Raw genomic sequence first — 16,954 nt, forward strand, 5'->3', positions numbered from 1 at the left:
ACCGTGAGCATCAGTAAGTCTTGACTAATTTGGGACTGGGGGCGTGGCTCAAGGGTCAGGCACTTGCCTAACATGAAGTCCCGTGTTCAATTCCCGCTACTGGGGACGGGGAAGAAAAAAAGGCCTGTCGTGGTGGCTTAAGCCTGTAATCCCAGGTACTTAGAGGAGACTGGGAGGACCATGGCACCCCAACCAGTGGTTGGGCACCATGTACACACCTGTCATCCCAGCTGATGGGATAAATAGGAGGATCTCAGTCCCAGCTGGCCCCCGGTGTAAAATGAGACCCCATCTCAAAAAGAGCCAGCATTTCTTTGGCCTCAGCACTGGGAAGCTGAGGCAGAAGGATCACAAGTTTGAGGCTAGTCTGGGCCATTTATTGAGTTCCAGGTCGTCTTGAGCTACACAGTGAGATCCTGAAACAAAACAAAACAAAAAGAACCAGAGGGGTGTATAAAAAAACAAAAAAAAAAAAAGACTGGTGGAGTGGTTCAAGTGGTAGAGCACCTGCAGAGCAAGCACAAAGCCCTGAGTACAAGCCCCAGTTGTGCAAAAAAGAAAAAGAAAAAAGAAAAAAAGTTGTTTTGAAATGCTAATACTCCCTGAAGTGCTAATCCATTAATCTGACCTTTGGGATATTAGTTATTCTCACTGAGTATAAATCTTTCCCCAGTTTTCCTCTGTTAATACTTGCTGGCTATCCTCCAGTGCATGCATTAGAGCCCCCCCTTCCATGCATCTGTGAAAGCCAGCGGTGTTGGGATTTATGCCCACCCTGCCCCCACCACAGTCCTTACTAGACCACTGGCTTCACAGGGGCCCCAGGTCAGGACAGCTCCACTTCCCCCAGCTCCCTTCCCAGTTAGGTGGAGGCTGTCCTCTTTGGGACTTAGCCCCAGGGCACCCTTGATTGGTGTCCTCTCTTTCCCTGCCCAGCTTTCCCATGCTACCTCAGAGAGCATGGCCTGAATGAACAGACAGGCACTGCATGGGTAAGCAGGAGAAGGACACCAGAAAGGCCTGAAAATAACTCCAGATGTTGGAAATGTGGTCTGTGAGGCGGGATTGGCAAAGCACACTGACATTACTTCTGTTCCTCTGATCTGATCCTGGGTTTGAATCAGGGCCTCCCCCTTGCTAGGCAAGTGCTCTACCTCTTGAACCACTCCACCAGCCCTGTTTTGTGTTGGGTATTTTCAAGATAGGGTCTTGAGAACTATTTGCCCGGGCTGTCTTCGAATCCCGATCCTCCTGATCTCTGCCTCCTGAGTAGCTGGGATTACAGGTGTGACTACCAGTGCCTGACCTGTCTCAGGTCTTTAAACATTCAGCACCCGCAGCTGCCATCCACCGGCACTAAGAGGAGGGTTGCACACTCAGTCCTCATGTCCTCCGGATTGGAGCAGCTATTATGTGTGTCCCACTTTAGAGGGAGGAAGCAGAGGCTTAGTTAGGTTGAGCAAATGGCCCAAGGTCACGAGCCTGGCTGGAGAACAAGCCAGGACTGACCCAAGCTGGAGATTGGGCTGGTGGTCACACACTACACAGAGGCTTATGCTGTCTCTCCAGACTTCCTGTGGATTCAGTCTAGATCTCTATGCTGCAGAGAAAGCCAGAGGGGACCAGATCTGCAGGTAGGTGACTCATCATCACGGCACCAGCCCCCCAAAGGGCTTCTAAAGGAAAACCAGGTGAGGAGACTGTACCTCCCACACCCTGTCTGATGGTGTCCCTTTAAGAGAAGTGCCTCCGTGAGTGCCAACCCTGAAAGGGACAGGCCTGGGTGGAAGGACACTTGACACTGGTCCATCGTTCACTTAACTGTGGTCAGTTATCACTTATCAAACATCAGCAATGCACCAGGCTCTGTGCTAGGTCCTGATTACAACAAAACAGAAGCATAGCCCTTGGCCTTAGAAAAGGTAGTGGTGTCATTTGTAGAGGAGACAGGTAAGTAAACATGTATGTTATCCCATGTAAGAGATGTTGTAAAGGAGAAGCCACTATGTGTTAAATCTTGGTTTGGTATGTGAGTGAGATGGAGTTATTTTAAATCTGTAAGCTTCGAGTGGTAGAGTGCCTGCCTTGCAAGTGCAAAGCCCTGAATTCAAACTCTAGTACCACCAAAAAATTAATAAAATAATAAATAAATAAATAAGTAAATGATGTAATTCAGTGGCCAAGAAAGGCTTAAGCAATAGAAGTTTCTAAAATACTTCACCCTAGGAGCACTTCTGGCTAGCTCCTAAGAAACGCCACCACCTTGGGCTGGTGACTTGACCCTTCCCCTCAGCTTTCCAATCTACAATGGGGGCTGGCTGACGCCTCTTCCAGACTTCCCCATCTGTAGATCAACAGAGGTGGCAGGAAAACTCTGAGAGGTATTTTGGGGACAGAGAAGGAATGAAAAGCCCTCTGAGGGTGTCCAGTCAAGCTGGGGTTCCTTAGCACAGCCTAGCAATGGGTGATATGGGGCAGCACTCAACTGCTGAGTTACATGGTGCCTGCCCTTCGTCTGGTTCTTCACAGCAGGTAGAGGGTGGGTGGAAGGGCGATCCAGAAGGCCCAGAATAGAGAGAGGAACCTTCCCACAGAGAAAGGACCCAGGCTGTGCCTTGAAGAATGCATAGGGCGCTATCAACCAAAGTCCAATATGGAATCAGGTGTTCGTGGACCTGTGAAAAGATAAGAGTTGATCCTGCAGGGTTCTTGGGCCTTCAGGGTTACCTAATTCTGCGGTTAAGAACACCACCATGAGGGGGAGAAATGACCCAAACATTGTATGCACATATAAATAACGGAAAAAAAAAAAAAAAGAACCACCACCATGAGCTGGGAATATGGCTCAAGCGGTAGAGCGCTTGCCTAGCATGCTTGAGGCCCTGGGTTCAAGCCTCAGTACCACAAAAAGAAAAAGGACACCGTCAAGCTTTTTTGCCCTCAGTCCACAGCCACCTTTACTATCCCAAAATCCCCTCCTCCAAGCAGCAGCCACTGGAGTCACCTGTACCCAGGTCCCCTCATCTCATCACGCTCCTCTCTGAAGGAAGGCTCCATGACCAACCCATGTCCACAGAGGATGTTTGAGAAACAGCTTGAAAGGCCAACAATGCACCCAAGAAAGTTACTAACCACATCTCACTGGCATTTTCATGCCAGTTAAACCAGAAAAAGCAAATAGGCACTCCCAGGCTGACCCAAAGGAGAACAAATGAGACAGTTATAAAAAGATGGGTGTGGCCCGTAAACAAAAACCAGTAGGGCTGGAAAAAACTCTCCTTCAAAGACAGCAGCTCACCTTGCTTTGAGTCCTAGGACACATCTATCAATTATTGATTATTGGCTATTGCAGGCAGAAGCAATGGAAAGGAGGTCAGTCCCTCCCAGCTGCTTATCTCTCTCTATCAAATAGTGCATGGTGAACACACGCCTAAATAAACAAGTTAAAAAAGTTAATTTCCTGGCAGGAAATGCCTGTGTGATTAGTCAACAGCTCCAGTCCCTGTTGTCACTAACCAGCACTGTGACCTTTAAGCAGGTGCACTGTCTCTGTCACATTTACATAGTCGTAGGCCAGGCCGCTGCCTCTCTCTCAGCCATGCAACAGCTTGTAACTGACTGCATCTCTAGTTTTCCTTCTCCACTCTGGAGAACATTAATATAGAGTCCTTCTAAAATCCCCAATCTGGTCAGTGTTCACTGTTTAAAATCTGTTACCTCAAGCCTGGGGCTGGAGCTCAGTTGTACAGCACTTGTCTAGCAAGCACAAGGCCATAGGTTCAATCTCCAGCACTGCCAAAAAAAAAAAAAATAATCTGGCCTGGTCCAGGTGGCTTATGCCTGCAATCCTAGCTACTTGGGAAGCTAAGATAGTACTACTGTTTGAGGCCAGCTCAGGAAACAGTTCATGAGATCCCCATCTCCAAAATAACCAGAGCAAAATGGCCTGGAGGTGTGGTTCAAGTGGTAGAGTGCAAAAACCTGCAACCTCTTAACATTTGCTCTAGGATGAAATTCAAACGCCAGTGATGATCTCCAAAGTCATTTATGATCTGATCCGGGCTCACCATTCCAGACTCATGTCTCCCCATTCCGCTTTGGAGTCCTGTGTTCCAGTCTTATTGGCATTACCCATGGTTCCTTTTATAACACCAATAACGGCAATCACAACCAACATCTACTGTTTTCTGTGTATAAGGTGTCGTTCTAAAGAACTCTTCACAGGGTTGGAGTCAAAGTTCAGTGGTAGGATTTACAATTTAATCTTTACAATTCTACTAGGTAGTGACTATAATAAATAACAAAAGGGTTATTTGGGCTCATGCGTGGTTTAGGAGTATCCATTGCTTTTAGGCCTCTGGGGAGGGAGCAACACATCATGGTGGGAAGGCATTGCAGAGCAAAACCACTCATCTTATGACCTGGAAGTGAAAGAGAGAAAGAGGAAGGGGCTGGGGCCCACTCCCATTCCAGGGCATGCCCCAATGGCTCAAAGACTCCCCGTAAGGCCGACTTTGAAAGGTACCATTACCTCCATGAGTTGGGCACCAACCACATGGGTTTAGGATCCAAACTGTAGTGACTATGATTATCCCCATTGCATATGGGAAGAAACTGAGTCAGAGAAAGGTTAAATCACTATCCAAAGTGATCCTGGATAAAAAAAAAAAAAAAAAACAAAGTGATCCTGGAAGTAAGTGGGAGATGTTTACCATCCCCTCACTCCTCCTCTCTCTGAGTCTCTGTACAGGGGTCCCCTCTGCCCAGAAGACTCCTCTCTCTCCCTCTGTTCCCCATCTACCTTTGCTTGCTAACTCCTGCTTCTTAATATGAATATATTCCCTCCTCTGAGACCCTTTCTCTCCCTGACCTCCCCAAAATGGCAGTCTTCAAAGATATCCTCCAAGTCAACAATGCGTTCCAGTATTCATGATCGGAGATAGTTCCTTCACAGTTCAACTCATTTGACCTTGTGACTCGCAGTGGAACATGGCAGACATGGCACTGAGTCACATGGGTCCAGGTCATGAAAAGTCTTGTAGCTTCCACCCAGGTCTCTTGGATCAGTCACTCTGGGGCCTATCAGATGCTACGGAAGAATTTCATGCTGTGAGGAAGCCAAGTCAGCTATGTGGAGCTGGAGATGCCCCGTCAGTCCTCAGCTGTCTAGCCATCCAAGGTCATCCAAAGTCATGCACCACCTATGGGGTGCATGTCCATCTGGAATGAACCTGCTCGGTTGAGCCTTCAGATTAACACCAGCCGCGGCCACCACTGACTGCCACCCTACTGGAAAAACCAAGAAAGACCTACACAGCTGACTAAACCCAGTCAACTCAGAGAACTGCGGAGTTTGACACTAAATTGTGATTTTATGCCTCTGTTCTTTAGGGTGGGTTATTATGCAGTAGGTAGATAACCAGAAGAACTGAAGACGCAGCGGTGAACAACAGATTGCATCCCCTGTCAAGGAAGTCTTACAGTGGCACAGATGGTCAAGCAGCAGGACAGAGTGGGGTGAGTGTGAGTGTGAGGGAAAGGTTAGGGAAGGGCAGCCCAGTCCTTAGCGCCACTGAGCCAAAAATCAACCAAATAAAGCCACTTAGCGGGGTTGGTAAAAGCCTGAGCTTCGAGGGCCTGATGCCAGTGGCTCATGCCTGTAATCCCAGCTACTCTGAAGGCAGAGATCAGGAGGATCGTGGTTCGAAGCCAGCCCAGGCAAATAGTTCTTGAGAGCTTTTCTCAAAAACCCTTCACAAAAATAGGGCTGGTGGAGTGGCTCAAGGTGAAAGCCCTGAGTTCAAGCCCTAGTACCACAAAAAAAAAAAAACGAACTTTGAGGTCCAGGCGCTGGTGGCTTATGCCTGTAATCCTAGCTACTTGGGAGGCTGAGATTGGGAGGATTGCAGTCTGAGACCAGCCTGGACAAACAGTTTGTGAGCCCACCCCCCCCATCTCCAAAATACCCATAGCAAAATGGACTGGAGGTGTAGCTTACATGGCAGAGTGGCTGCTTTGCAAGTGTGAAGCCCTGAATTCAAAACCTCAGTCCCACCAAAAAAACAAAAACAAAAACATGAGCTTTGAGTGACAAAGACTTGTATTTGAGTGACTGAAGGACATTTTCTCAAATTCTCAGAGCATTACCTTCATCATGTATAATGCTTAGTTTTGGAGATAGCTGTGAAGATTAAGTACTGTTTGTTACACAGCCAACTGTGTGGTAATATGCTCTACACAACATTAAAACAAACATTTAGCTGGATGCTGATGGCTCACACCTATCCTATATACTCAGGAGGCAGAGACCAGGAGGATGGAGGAGGATTGCAGTTTGAGGCCAGCCTGGGCAAGCAGTTCACGAGACCTTATCTTGAAAAAAATCCTTCACAAAAAAGGGCTGGTGGAGTGACCAGGTGCAGGCCCTGAGTTCAAACCCCAGTACCACAAATAAATAAATAAAATAAAACAAACATTTATGGCTAATGACAAAAATGCTGATGACCTGGGCTTGTAGAAGCTCAAATCAAACTACACAATGAAAAATATTTCCCTCTGGACAATGAAATTTTTTCCATGTTGTGAACTTTACGAAGAACTCCAGTTATACCCCACTTGAAAGTCTGTGTCTTTGGAAGACAATGAAGAGATTGCTCCTTATACGTTGTTTTATACTCAACAGGAAACTGGACGGGTCACAGTCAGAGGACAGGAAATGAGTCCTGTTCATTCTCCTGCCTGTACTGATCATAACCCCTTGTGTGAAGTAGCTGCTTACTAAACTTGAAATAAATGAACGAAGAGAAAAACTCACAATAGCTGGGCATGGTGGCACATGCCTGTAATCCCAGATACTCAGGAGGGTTGACAGGAGGATCACAGCTAGGGCAGTTAGTACCAGACGCTATCTGAAAGGATGGAGATGTGGCTTAAGGGGTAGAGTGTTGCCTACCAAGCTCAATGCCCTGAATTCAAACCTCAGGACCACAAAACAACTCACAATAACTGAGCCGACATACAAAGTGCCAGTTACTAGGCTGGGAATTCACCCAGAAAATCTCATTTCCCTCTCGTAATCACCTGTGCTGCAGGTGATTGAAGCCATTCTCCAGTATTCATCACTAAACTAGATGGAGTCAGCTCAGTAACGAAGTTGTTCAGCATTGATTGACGTTATTTGTAACGTGGAGAGGGGGATGACTTTTTCAGGATAAGTGTGGCCTGGTTTATGGTCAGAGAGGACACCCACTGCCACACAAAGCTTATCTTCCAATCATTATATAAATATGTGAATAACCTTTGAAAGTTTAGATAAACTGGGAGAGGGAACGTGGTTGAGATACCTGTCCAGACTCTGGAGTAGAACGAAGGCCAGGCAAGCAGGTCCTTTCTGGCCATCACTGGGTATTTGCAATGCATGGATGACAGGAATCTTCATCAGGGAGATGGAGCCTGAAGTCAGGAGACCATTCCAAAGGCCTCTCTGGTAAAAGGAAATGTCTCTGCATTTTTGCTTCCTGTCAAATTAGGCTACATTTGGCTGGGTTCAATCAGGAGGTAGAAACCACAGTGATTTAAACAAGGGAAGTTTAATCTGAAGAATTATGAAGCAGTGATAGGAGCCTCATGGTAAGCTATTAGAGAGAACTCCTGGGGCATCTTAGAGTACCCAAGGAAGGGCAAACTCGGGGCGGAGGCCCCTTCCAAAGCCTGAGGGTCAGGTCTCACAGGGGAAGGCATGGTAGCAGCCTACTGGATGGTAGAGAAGTGGGTTGCCCAGGCCAGAGCTGGTCCACAATCACTGAGCAACCAGAAAATGACCCTCCAGGGCACAGGTGGGGTGAGGTTGATGGGCAGGTGTGCAGAAGGAGTCAGGGCTCCACTGCAGGTACAGGCCTGGAGACAGCAGCCTCCATGTGCGCAGGCCACAGAAAGGCAGTCACTGGGCCTGGGTGGGGACTCTACCATCACTGAGATGCTGTGCATTTGGGAGCACACTGGGGTGTGTTCCCACGAACCAATACCACTGATCAATCATGCAGCAAAAGAAAGAAAGGAAGGAAGGAAGGAAGGGAAGGGAGGGAGGACAAGAGGAAAGGAAGGAAGGGAAGGAGAGAGGGAGGGAGGAGGAAGGGAGGGAGAAAGGAAGGAAGAAAGGAAGGAAGGAAGACAACACAGCAGAACTAAGAGGGACCTTCAATTTCCTCCTGCAATTTCCCCCTTTGCTATGAACACGGTGCAACATGGCTCTCACCCTAGAGAAGAAACGCTCAGAGTCCAGTCCATTTTCACAGAGCAGGCACTGAAGGGTGATTTTGGAGCTGAGAAGGCATGAACTGATAACTAGTACATACCCGCATAAGAGGGCAAACATGAAATTAAAAATGTTCTATACAGAACATAAAAATAAGCATGTAGCTTTTCCCCTCCTACTCCAAAACATAAAATGAAGATTATTCTTGGCAAGTACTTTGGACCAGGGCCTGTCTGACTACGGTACAAAGAAGTGGGCGTGTATTTAGATATTCAAGTTTAGCCTACCTGACAGCAACCTTTCTTTTCAGTTTTTTTCTTTCATTTTGTTGTTTTTACGTTTTTTAATTGTTGTGCCAGGTGGAGGTACAGTGTGGCATTTATAAAAGTTCTTACAACATATCAAATGTATCTTACTTGAATTCACCCCCTCCACCATTCTCTCCCGGCCCCCGAACAGCAACCTTAAAGCCCAAAGTCAGATCCCAAAACATCCTCATCCTCCTCGGTGACTGCATGGTGGCTTGTCAGCCCTGCCTTAATGAGTGACTTGTAATTTCATCCTACCCCAGCTCCTACTTCTTGAGCTTGAGTACGTCTTGCTTAATCTAAGTGTCTGGGTGTCTGCACACAGTGATGAATCTGACGAGCCTGTAGGCCCAATGTCAAAAGCGTCTGCTGTTTCTAGAGTTGTGTCCACTGTGCTTTCTCGACATTTGCTCTGTTCTGCACACTTAGTGCCTGGAGTCTGGGTCCCCTGATTTATGTATTAAGTGATTTTCTTTTTCACCTCCAAACTTGGAGGAGAGCTTAGCCTTCAGAGAATGTGGATTCATTTCCTAGGGCTGTGTGTGTAACAAGTTATGGTAAACTTAGATGGCTTAAAAAACAAAAAGGTATCTTCTCAGAGATTAGAAGTCAGAAACCACATCGTCACAGGCCTAGGATCTCCCAGAAGGTGATGGGGGAGGATCTCCCTTGCTCTTCATCACTGATGCATCACACCATTCCCTGCTTCTGTCCTCCCAGGGCTTTTCCCTATGGGTCTCTGTGTCCAAATTTCCCTAAGCCCTTTGGGGATGGTGAAGACATTGTGTTCTGATTGTAGTGTGTTGGTGCATCCATGTGTCACACATGCATGAAGCTTACTGTAAACATGGTTAGTCTATAGTATGTCATCTATACCTCAATAAATATGCTGAGAGGTGGTTCTGAGATGAGAGAGCGAGAGAGCGAGAGAGAGAGAGAGAGAGAGAGAGAGAGAGAGAGAGAATTTCCTGTGGGAAAACTATCCACAGTGAAGAGAGGTTAAATGGAAAAGGCCAGACAACACCTTGAGTTGGCAAGGCTAGGAGTCGCTGGGGCTCCCCACAGCTGGCAGTGGCATGGCCAAGTGCAGAAGGGAACTTAGCAAGTTCTGAGGCACAGTCTCCAAAGTGGGCCGTCCTGAGGAGCAGCGCCCAGGGCCAGGCTTGCCCAGGTCTGTCCTCTGTGTCATCCAGGGTCAGGACATGGGAGTGGCACATATTTGTAACTCCAGCTACTTGGAGATTGGGAGAATGGTAGTTCTAGGCCAGCCCAGGCAAAAAGTTAGCAAGACCCCATCTCAATAAATAAGCCAGGCAAGTTGATTCTTGCCGGTGGTCCCAGGTACATGGGAGGTCATAGGTAGGAAGATTACAGTCTGAGCCCAGCCCCAGGCAAAATTGTGACACCCTACTTGAAAAATAAAGCAAAAAAAAAGGCTGGAGGTGTGGCTCAAGTGGTAGGGTGCCTGCCTAGTAAGCATAAGGCCCTGAATTCAAACTCCAGTAACACCAAAAAAAAAAAAAATTATATGAAGTTCTATAACCGTCCTTCTCTATCCCAACAGATTGTCCTGCAATCTGTTGTCCCCTGGATGCATGGGCCCCACCTTCTCCAGGCCACAGGGAAGAGAAATGAGCCCTAGCACAGGGCGCTGACCAGACAGTGACTCAGGACTCTGGAGGCAGCGGATGAAGGGCAGGAAGTGACTGAGCTTGTGCCAGGCACAGTAACTGAACTTGGCTGTAAATCCTAGTGACAACGCCCTTCTTCCCTTTGTGTCTCCCCACGCCCACCCAGGGGTGCTGTCTTTACTCCCACATAACCTTCTCAGTGGACCCTGTCCTTGTGGGGTCTTTTGTCCCCTGCAAGGCTGCCCTGGTGATCACATGTGCATCTGAGTTCCACCGTATAAGGGCGGGTACAAGGTGTGGTTGCTCCACAGCCCTCTGCAACAGCCCCTGTCACCTGGTTAAGAGAAAAACACGGATGCTTGTTTATTAAGAAAACTGGTGTACATTTTCTTCCCAACATCTTCCACCACTCTTCAAAAAATAAACTTCAGTCTTTAAGAGGTTAGTCCTAATAAAAGCAGGGTTTTTTTTTAACTCACCACCCTCCCAGCAGGTATTAGGAACAAAATTCCACTGGAGCTTTTTTCGAATAGGAGGAATCTATTTTAGTGCATCTCTTTCACAGCTGAGCTGTAGGCACATTATAAACACACAAACTTATAAACACACACGTGCCTCACGAACGATCCTCTGGGGAGAGGTGAACAGGCTGTGGCCGGCTACCAATGCCCTCCCAGTGCTAAAAGTTTGACTTTGTGAGTTGCTTGCGAGTGCTGCAGCAAAGTTCAAATGTCAACCTGTTCATTTTCAATAGAGCTGGTGGAAATACAAGCCTGTGGTGGAAGGGGGCATCCTTCCTCTTCCTCTTCTCCCCAGCCCCCCAAAATCCACCACGATCAAGGAAATGCAAACCGAAGTCACAGATGAATGACGATAGGACCAAATCACCAGCACACACCCACCCTGCAAAATTCCTGAACACCCGTGGCCACACTGAGCAAATCCTGGAAGACACCAAGTAAAATGACCACGGTGCTAACTTGTTGGCGGCACTGGAGTTTGAACCCAGAGCTTCACTCTTGCTGACCAGTGCTCTACACCTTCAGCCACAGCACCAGCCCTTTTTGTGTGATGGGTTTTTTGAAGATAGGGTCTCTTGAACTATTTGGGCTGGCTTCGAACCACGATCCTCCTGATCTCTGCCACTTGAGTAGCTAGGATTACTGGTATGAGCCACCAGTGCCCAGCTTTCTTTCTTTTTCCTTTCGTTCCCTTTTTTGTAGCAGTACTAGAGTTTGAACTCAGGGCCTTGCAGTTGCTGGTCAAGCACTCTACCTGTTGAGCCATACCCCTCCAGCCCGAGATTGGCGTTTTTAAATCTCATAAATCAGCTTTTCTGTTTCGAAGTTGCCCCAAGAAATAAGTAACTCCCTCCAGGAAGTGAACTCTTGTGTGCCGGGTCAAGAGAATATCTAGCACCCAGGAGGCTTGTTGCTCAGCATCGCTTGTTTAAAAACAACTCTCACATCTATAAAAGAGAAATGTGTCAAATGAGAAACCTTGTGACTGTCCCCATGCTCTTGACCCACCCAAAAAACACAACAGGGAAGTTGGCGCTGGATTTTTTTATTAGCATCTATTCATTGTACAGGGAGGATTCATTATGACAATTCTGGTATTATACACTGGTTAGATCACCCCCTCCCCACCCCACTTAAGGCAATTGCAAGAGGTTTCATCGTTCTCTTTCATCATGTATATGAAGCCTATCCACCTTATACCCTCACCTTCATCTCTATGACACTCCCCCTCAACACACACTGTACCTATTTTACAGTCCTGCCTTTCATTTCTAATTCCAAAGTCAGTGTTCAAAGGGGTTTCTCAACATATCCCAGCTGTGAATATACTTAACTTTGGTCAGTTCAATCCTTCTGTTATTCCCTTGGGGCTGGATTTCATAGCTATGAAATAAGGGTATCAGGCATTGAGCAATACTTACCAGGGGCTCCTCTTCCAAGGGAATGGCTGGTGTTCAAGTCCAGTAGAATAGAATAGCCAAGATTTCCTTTTCTTTTTTTTTTTTTTGGTGCTGGGGATTGAACTCAAGGCTTTGCTCGTGCTAAGCGTGTGCTCTACCACTGAGCTACATCCCCTGCCCAGGACTTCTGACACCACATCTCCCTGCTGCTACTACTCTTTTGAACACAAAAGCATGATTCCCCATCACTTTAGGCGAAGACAAAAATGAATGAATGTGTGGTCCACCAGCTGTCCAGCCCCAATCTTATTTGATGGAGGAAGGGGCTATGGACCAAACCTACTGCACAGACATACAGTGAGACAGATAGATATGATGGAAGGGGATACACGGTGCAGTGATATACACTCAAACACACAAACAACACACATTGGGGTGGGAGGGAAAATGCCAGGGTTCCTAGGTTACAGACTGGATTGGAAGGTGTGGAAGGGAACAAATGGCCAGGCAAGAAGGGCAAACTTTAGAAAAGAATAAAGATAGCAAGGCACAGTGGCTCATGCCTGTAATCCCAGCTACTCAGGAGGCTGAGACAAGGACGATCATGGTTCTAGGCCAGCCAGACATAAAGCAAGGCCCTGTCTCCACAATAACCAACACAAAAAATGGCTGGTGGAATAGCTCAAGTGTGAGGACCTGAGTTCAAACGCCAATACCACTAAAAAAAAAAAAACAAAACAAAACAAAAACTGAACAGAGGGAGCAGACTGAGCTGGGCAGTGGAGTGCGTGTGAGTTTTGGTTGACTCTGTTCTCCCAACCTCAGTCTCCTGGATCATCCTGCGCAGGCAAGGCGCTACCTCTGAGCACACCCTGAGCCCCAGAACGTCATCCTCAAGGCAGACACCCTCTGAATACTCTGAAGGCCGTACTCATACCCACCATGGCCACTACCCCTTACTCACCATGTGCCACGCAGAACACTAATGCCTTTTAATCTACCTGTGCCTCACTCACTGCTCACTATTAATCACTGGGCTGGGAGCTAAGACTCATGGCGGAAGGTGAGCGCTCCTTCCTTCTGCCCTCTATTGGTGAGAAAACGCCACTCCCACCTCACAGCTGCAGATCTGAAAACAGGTTGGAGTCCGAAAGCTTATCTACGAAATACTTATGCGTTCTGTGGAACACGTTGAAGATGGCAATACTGTAAATTATGGTTTAGTCATTTCTCCAATAAATGCCTGAATGGATAAATGGGCATCGCCCACACACGCACGCACGCGCACTGCATTTTGGGGTAGACAGCAGAGACTGGCTGCCATTTTTACTTAACCCATTACCAGCTGTATGACCAGAGCGCTACTCAGCCCTCTTCATCTGCATACTTACAATGCTGCAGCTTATTAATGCTTCCAGTGAGCCACCGTACAGCTCGGTCAAAACTCACAACTCTGTGTCTTTTCAGGTAAGACACTGAAATTCACTAAGGTTGAATCATCCAAGGCCTCACAGCTAAAAAGGGCAATGTGAACTCATGGACTTTCAAATTTGTTCAAAGAACTAGAATGAGTACGTGTGACGTTCATGACACATAGTAGGCTTCAGGAGATGCAGACAGTGGACCTCCACTGTATGTCAGGTTTTGCAAGATGTGAAAGTGACATCCACCCATAAGCCATGGAGCCTGGCCTATGGGCCACCGCCATCACACTACGATGCTAAAACTCAGATCACAAACACATCTTTCCAACATTTTCCTTCATACTGTCTTCCTAGTGGCATGGTGGCAAGGATACAGCAGACACTGGAACTGAGGGAGAAAACCAGCAGAATTTTAGAAACTATTTTCAAGACTCTGAAGAAGCCGAGTGTGGGGATGCACACCTGTAATCTCACCACTCGGGAGGCTGAGGCAGGAGAATCATGAGTTGGAGGCCAGCCTGGGCTACACAGTGAGGCTCTTGTCTTAAACAATTAATCCCAGTTGTGAGGCAGGTAAGACAGATGGTCATATTTGCGAGTAACAAGTGAGAAAACTCAGGGTTGAGGGTAACTCATACGAGCTCACATGGGGGGCCAGTCTCATGGCTAGCACTTTTCCCAGAGTGTTCTATTCCTTCCAGCATCTACAGGTTATCGAGTGGCCGGGAGAAGCCCCACGCTTTTGTAAGGAATCAGGTAAGCAGATGGGTCTGAGCAGACGAAAGCGCCAGGGATACGCAGACATCATGCCCCAGGTTCTAGAGCGCATCTCTCCTGTCTCCTTCCCACCTGGCACTAGGTGTGACTGATTGGCCCGGCTTGCCAGACCTCAAGTTTCTGCAGTTATTTTTAGCTACTCTTTTAGCACATTCCTGAGCCAGGTGAGGCACGAGAAGGAATGCAGGTGTGAAAAACCCTTGACTCTCTAGTGTCATTCCAGCAAGAGGGGTGACTCACTCACATCCTGACTTCTTATCTGCCCTGAGGCTACACTGCACCTCAAGAGCTGTGTGGGTTGGAGCTTCATGCACATTCTCTCATTTCATTTTAGGGACATATATTCTCCATGTCACTTTGTTACCTGCTTTGAAAGTGATCCTTCACTTTCTGTAACCCACACCGCAGCCTGTGATTCCTGCTGGTCCCACTTCCCAGGTCTCCGAGGGACCTTGGCAGATCAGTTTGATTTCAGTTGAACACCTCCATAGGCAGCAAGATGCCTACCTGGAAAGTGCTCTGGCTCTAAGCAGACATCTGTGAAGAGCCAGCATATCCTGGGTATTTAGGGCCTTTTTGAGAGATGGAGAAAGAGTAACAATGACATAGCTGGGCCTTACCACCCTCTTTTACACAAACACAATCCCCCCAGGGTGCCCTGGAACACCAGACCTACTTTAAGGCTACCTAACTGAAATCCCATCACTGGGATCCCATTCTCATTTCCAGCTCTATATAAGAAACAAAAACCAGGCCAGGCAATGTGGTTCATGCCTGTAATCACAGCTACTTGGGAGGCAGAAATTAGGAGGACTGAGGTTTCAGGCCAGTCCAGGCAAAAAGTAAGCAAGACTTCCATCTCAACAAACAAGCTGAGAGTGATGTTTCACACATGTAATACCATCTGCGTGGGAGGCACAGGTAGCAGGATCACAGTCCAAGCCTGCAGGCAAAAAAATACAAGACTCTACCTGAAAAATAACTAAACCAAAAAGGGATGGAGACATGGCTCAAGTGGTAGAGCACCTGCCTACCAAGCACAAGGCCCTGAATTCAAACCCCAATACTGCCAACAAAACAAAACAACGCAACAGGCAAGTTAGTGATATGAAGGTGGTTTTTTGTTTCTGTTTGTTTTTATGTCAGCTGCATATGACAAATTCTCTATAAACTGGTTTGTGAATCGGGTGAGAAATTAAGCGGTTTCTCTCTGGGCTGACGCTGCTATTGCAGGTAACTCCCTTTGTAAAGCTGCAAAGTGAGGAGTGCTTGTTCACAATGTGGTTGTTAAAAGGTTACTTCCTACAGTCAGGCATGCAGAACCAAGACATTGTTTAAGCTAGTATTTTTATTAAAGCAGGTATTTTACCTGCAAAGGCAATGAATGTGTCACTGAAGACAATATCACTTTACATGTCTTCTACACTTCCACATATCCCACCAGTTCAGAAAACCTATGTCCTGTCTTCTGGTTTTTGTTGTTTTGAGGTTTTTTGTTTTTTTCTGAGATGGGGTCTCCCTATCTAACCCAGAGTGGCCTTGAACACACTGTGCAGCCCAAACTGACCTCCTTCTCCTAACTGATCCCCTTTCCTCAGTCTCCCTAGTGTTGGGATTATAGATGTGCCCCACACCTGGTTTACACTTTCTTTGCAATCATTTCTCTCCAACATTTCTCATACTTCTTTAAAACTATTTTTTTTTTTTGTGGGACTGGGGTTTTGAACTCAAGTCTTCACACTTGCAAAGCAAGCACTTTATGCTTGAGCACACTCCCAGTCCCTACTCCAGACACAGGTAGATCCTCCTGCCTGTGTCTATTCCACAATGCTATCTTAATCCCCAAGGAATAGACCAGAATGCACAAAGACACCCTGCACTGGATTTAGAGTCTCCCCAAATTCATGTCTACTCAGAACCTCAGAAGGTGATATTTGGAAATAGGGTGTTTGCGATGCAATTAAACATGAGGTCATACTGGATTACAGTAACTCAAAATACAATGACTAAGAAGGCCAAGTGAAGCTGGGTGTGGTGGTGCACGTCCGTAGTCCCAGCTACTTGGCAGGGGAAGGGGGGAGTGGACCAGTTGACTCCACAAGTTCAAGACCAGCTTGAGAAATGTAGCAAGATCCCATCTCAAAAAAAAGGCCATGAAGGTAGTAAGCATTTTTCCCTGGAGCATGCCAACACCTTGACTTTGCACTTCTAGAATCCAGAACTCTGAGAAAATTAGTTGTTGCTGTTCTATGTCACCCTATTGGTGGTACTTTGTTTAGCAGGAAATTAAAACCCACCTCAGTGGTTCAGCAGCAAAACCTCATGGCCCTCCTCCCCCGAGGGAGAGCAGAAGGAAGCCTGACAAACAGTGTAAACCCACAGCCTTGTTCTCACTCACTTCTGCACTCTGCCCTCCAAGACAGCCTCTCTTGCTTTTCCTGGTGGGACTCCAGTATGCGCTCTGAGGACAGATGGCCCACCTTCTTCTTCTGTCTTATCTTACCATCCCAGCAAAACATAATTATGTGCAGAGTTAAGTCCTACTTAATTTTGTGCCAGCACCATGATGTTTCAAACAAACAAACATGAAAATGCCTCCTTCCTTCCTCCTCCCGCTTCTTTCCCTTCCTTCTTTCCTC

Source organism: Castor canadensis, chromosome 6 (assembly GCF_047511655.1).
Source record: "Castor canadensis chromosome 6, mCasCan1.hap1v2, whole genome shotgun sequence".
Classification (NCBI taxonomy): Eukaryota; Metazoa; Chordata; class Mammalia; order Rodentia; family Castoridae; genus Castor; species Castor canadensis.